This window comes from Gossypium hirsutum, chromosome A02 (assembly GCF_007990345.1).
Source record: "Gossypium hirsutum isolate 1008001.06 chromosome A02, Gossypium_hirsutum_v2.1, whole genome shotgun sequence".
NCBI classification, from domain to species: Eukaryota; Viridiplantae; Streptophyta; class Magnoliopsida; order Malvales; family Malvaceae; genus Gossypium; species Gossypium hirsutum.
Window position 1 is genome coordinate 47351856 of NC_053425.1, and position 5328 is coordinate 47357183.

The 5328-nt window shown below is 40.5% G+C and overlaps 1 non-coding gene across 1 annotated transcript; it reads left to right on the plus strand.

Annotated features, from left to right (window-relative positions):
• The first annotated feature begins 4792 nt into the window (after positions 1–4792).
• Positions 4793–4899, plus strand: LOC121216859 (small nucleolar RNA R71). Its single transcript, XR_005913065.1, has one exon. It is a non-coding gene; the product is annotated as a small nucleolar RNA R71 (small nucleolar RNA).
• Positions 4900–5328: the final 429 nt, after the last annotated feature.

A 5328-nucleotide genomic window follows, 5' to 3' on the forward strand; every position in this document is an offset into this window, starting at 1 on the left:
TAAACATAATATTAGAAGAGAGGAAGAGAAGCAAAACTGCCCTAAATTTTTGGATGAAATCCTTGGAATAACGAAAGCAAGAATTGTATATAAGGCCAATGAAAGGTATAATTCTGAGTTACTAATAAGAAAATAAACACAACTATAAAAGGGAATTAAGGGAGTACTCAATAATAACTATAAAGATAAATATAGTTCAAAATATAAAATATAAGTTTTCAAAAATAAATAAAAGGAAAATTTAAATTAAAAATAATAATAATAATAAAATAAATGGACTCAAAGGCCTTCCTCATCGGATGCCTCGATGGTGCCGAATGAAGACGTGGAGGTGGTGGCAAATCTGTCGAAGAGTGGCATCGATGATGTCGAACCACTCAAAACACTGCTGCTCAAAGCGAGTGAGTCACTCGGATATATCTGTTAAAGTGGTAGCAGTGGGTCGGTGACCCTGTGATGGTGGTGGAGTGGGTCCTCATGAAAGGAGCGGACATCATCAGTAATGTCCTCTGACTCATCCTGGTCATCAGAGTGAACGAGTCTATACTGAGGGGGTCGAATCCACGGCGTCGCTCTATTATCCTCATATGGATCATACTAGAAATTCCTTGAGGAGACATCTGGCCTACTAGTGTGAGTGTCGATGACATCTCTGAAATGTCGAAGAGGCCGAAGTGTCGAGTGAGGCGGGTCACGTAGGGGCCAAAGCAAATGGGGCCGCTCCTATGGCGGTCTGTCTGGTGGCGAAAAGCGAGGGCGATAAAATATGCCAAATCAAATACATGACCAGTTACCATGCTCCATAAGAAGTAAGCATCGGTGGTGCTAACGACTCCGGTGCTCTCTCTCCTCCCAGTCAAGGTATGAGCCAAAATAGCATGGATGTAGCGTAGTGCTAGAGGAAGAGAAGTCACCTTTGAACAACTTGCGTCATAGGGAACAGGACTCGCCGTAAGGTAGGTCCAACAGCAGTAGGGCGAGTAGTGTATGTGACGGTGAAGATGAAAAAAATTCTTGGAAGCCATAAACTCCTCCGTGTAAAGGCCCAAAGTAGCTCCAAACTTTGGTACACTCATGTGTCGTACACGTCCACCCAGTCTAAAAATAATAGTACCGGCCTCGTCATGGGTATTCATCACATGCTGTAGATGGAAAGTAGTGCGAAACTCTAAGGTAAGCTCTGAATAGGTGGGCTCGATAATTGAAAAGAACCCATCCCACTGGGAAGTAGCAAGATGGAATCAAACAAGGTGGGTAAGTTGAACCTGCTCTAAAGCGGCCCAATCAGTAAAACGGCCTACACCTAGTGGTCGCATGCGCAAAAGTTGAAACAAGTCGTCCTGTGGGCTGGAGGAGAATCGAAGCAGCAGGTGGAGAGCTTCAGTCGAGGCACTCGAGGGGGTTGCGCCAGGACCCTTCCACTTTTTTGAAGCGGGGATGGCAATCTTCTTGCCTCGTGTGTTTGTCATGGTGTTCCTGAAAATAACAGAAGTCAAATAGCACCAAGTATTTAACCACAAGACAAAGTAAAATAAAACTATAGTCCTAAAAGGTGTATACCCCAACACTAATGAAAGTAAAGACTAGAATAGTAGCTACATAGAAATAGTAGTAAGGAATAAGACAACACCTAACTAAATAGATGGATACAAATATAAGAGAATATAAGTACTAATAATAATAAAATAGGCTAAATCAAAACTTGAAAAAACCAGAAAACTAAAACAAAGTAGTAACAATAAAAATAAAAATCATAAAAATCCTAAATAGTAACAGTAATAATAATGAAGACTATCAAAAACTAAATAATTAATGAAAAATATACTAAACTCAAAATGAAATAACAATCAAGAAATAACAAAGAAATAAAGAAATAAATGAGTAAATAAGTAAAATGGGATAAAATAGAGGTGAGGGTGAAAGAGGAAACCACGGTCAATGGTCAGAGGTGCAGACGGCGATGGACAGAGCTGGTATGCTCGTGTGATGGAGGTGGAAGTTCGGGGGTAGAGGAAGATGATGAAAGGGCAAAAGAAATGGAAGGGAATAGAAGAAAGGATGGGGAAGAAAGAAAGAGAAAAGAAAGGGAAGGGGGAAGGGGTCAGTCGGCGGGGGAGGCGGCTGCTGGTGTAATCGACGTTGGGGGCACGGGCATGGGGAGTTTGATGGCTGCGGTGGCTATGGGGAAGCTTTGAGGAAGAAGACAAAAGTGAAGGAAATGTTAAGGTTTGGGGGTTATAAAGGGGACACAGTGGTGTGATGCCCGTGTTGGGCCACACCGCCATGTCACACGTCCGTGTGGCTCGAGTTTAGCCCATGTTTGTTGTGAAAATTAAATGCCCAATTGTCACACGGCCTAGGGACAGGCCCATGTGTCTAGGCCGTGTGGTTCACACGGCCGTGTCGCATGACTATGTTCTTCATTGTTTGCTTCTCCCACGCCCGTGTGGTATCCACACTCCCGTGTGTCCGAACACATGGTCGTGTGCCTTGCCTGTGTACCTGTCTGACATGTTAAAAATTTAAAAATTTTGCTCCAGTTTTCACACGGCCGTGTCGCACGACCGTGTGGATCGAATTTATGGTCGTGTGACTCAATACTTGGGGATTTTTAACCCTGTTTCCACACGGCCAAGGAACACCCATGTGTCTAGGCCATGTGGGCCACTGTACCTGCATTCAAATACGAAAAAATAGCTAAAATAAACTAGTTAGTGGTGTTAGTGCTCGGGTTGCCTCCCGAGAAGCGCTTATTTAGAGTCTATGCTTGACTTACTTCAATTTCATGTGGTTACAGTGGATTGAGGAGTTGAAACTCCTCACCTCTACTATCAATTTTATTAAAATAGGGTCTGAGTTGAGTATTATTTACCTTGAAAGTTCCGAATTCAGTATGTGTTACCTCGACTGTACCATGTGAGAAAGTTTTCAATACCATGAAGGGAATCGCTCCATTTTTATTGTGCTCTGAAATAGCGATAAAAGGTTCCTTTTCATCTAACAATACCTTATCCCCGACCTTAAATTGCTTTGTTTCATCCTTACGCTCATCATGGCGTTACTTTGACTCCTTGCGTATTTTTGGTTTCTCCTTGATATTTGTCTGTCATTCATCTAGTTCATCAATTTGTAGTCTTCGTTCTTCGTGAGTCGCTCCATTTTTGTGGCATGGATTAGAATGAGGCTCCATCATGTTCTTCCAAGGGGACTCCTGCAAAGAAGTTTGAGTTGCAACATTACTCAAATTAACAAAACTTGAACAATCATCTCGATTACTAGATATTTTAGCAGAATCACGAGCTTGAAGTTTAATCATGTCATCTCCTACATGAAGTATCAATTCACCTGTGCCAACGTCAATGATAGTTCTAGCAATTGCTAAAAAGGGACTTCCTAAAATTAAAGGTACGTTACTATCTTCATCCAAGTTTAGAACAAAAAAGTCAACTGGGAAGATAAATTTATCAATTTTGACAAGCACGTCTTCAATTATACCCCTAGGAAATCTAATTGTTTTATCTTCCAATTGAATGCTCATCCTAGTTTGTTTTGGTTTCCAAGACCTAGTTGTTTAAACATTTTATAGGGCATGACATTAATGCTCGCCCCTAAATCAGCCAAAGCATTGTTAACATTTAAGCTACCAATTAAATAGGGAATCGTAAAACTTCCTGGATCTTTCAACTTGTTTGGTATCTTATTCTGAAAAATGGCTGAGCAAACTGCATTGAGCTCCACGTGCGACAAGTCATCTAGCTTCCGCTTGTTTGCTAAAAGCTCTTTTAAAAATTTTACGGAATTGGGCATCAGCGAAAGAGCTTCAATAAACGGTAGGTTAATATGTAATTTTTTCAAAAGTTTAAGGAGTTTACCAAATCATTCATTTGTGTGATCTTTCCTTGTCGCATTTGGGTATGGCATACGATGTTTATATTCCTTATTGACCGAATTAAGCTTATTCTGGTTTACCCCAACTTTACCATTGCTTACCATAGTTTCTCATCTCAGTTCCGCTGCAGATTCAACTAACCCTTTTTCATCTCGAACTGTGATCGCGTGAAGCTGCTCTCTTAGGTTAGTTTCTATGTTACTGGGCATGCTCTTTGTGGTCATTCAGAAATCAACTTAGCAAGCTGTCCTATTTGAGTTTCGAGCCCTTGAATTGATGCTTGCTAATTCTTAAGCGCTGTTTCGGTATTCTGAAAACAAGTTTCTGACACTGAGATGAATTTTTTGAGCATTTCTTCAAGGTTCGGTTTCTTCTCTTGTTGGTAAGGTGGTTGTTGAAAACCTAGAGGATGTTGTGGCCTTTGATTTCCTTGACCACCACACAAGAAATTGGATGGATACTCCCTAACCAACTTGCATTATAAGTGTTACGATACGGGTTATTTTGAGGTCTAGAATTATTACCCATATAGTGGACTTGTTCTTCCTCAGTGTTAGGGTTGAAGGATGGATACTCTCTACTGTGCACTCCTCTTCCATTTGAATCACACCTCATCACTGGATGTACCTGAGTAGAACCACACAAACCATCAATTTTTTTATTTATAAGTTCTACCTGGTTAGATAGCATAGTGACCGCATCGAGGTTGAAAACAACAGCCGCTTTTGTCAGCTTCATTCTAATGACTTGCCACTGATAGTTATTCAGTGACATCTCTTTAATAAATTCGTAAGCCTCTTTAGGTGTTTTGTTGTTTAAAGTTCCACCGGCAGCTCATCGATAAGTTTCCTTGTTGAGGGGTTCACTATATTGTAAAAAGTCTGAACCTGGAGCCATAGAGGTAACCCATGGTGAAGGCACCTTCTCAATAAATCATTGTATCTCTCTCATGCATCATAAAGAGTTTCTAGATCCATCTATACAAAAGAAGAGATATCATTCCTTAATTTAGTCGTTTTAGCCGGCGAAAAATATTTAAGTAAAAATTTTTCGGTCATTTGTTCCCAAGTGTTGATTGACCCTCATGGTAACAAGTTCAACCACTGTTTACCCTTATTCCTTAATGAGAAAGGAAATAACCAAAGGCGAATGTCATCGTCAGAAACACCATTAATCTTAAAAGTGTCGCAGAATTCTAGAAAATTTGCTAAATGAGTGTTTGGATCCTCGTCCTGCAAACCATCAAGTTGAACAAACTGTTGTATCATTTGAATCGTGTTAGGTTTTAGTTCAAAATTATTTGCAGCAACAGCAAGTCTAACTATACTCAATTCAGCTCCTGTTAAAATAGGTTTAGCATAATCATACATAGTACGAGGAGCGGGATTCTGATCTACTGGATTTGTAGCAACCACAAGAGGTAGCGGATTATTCTGATT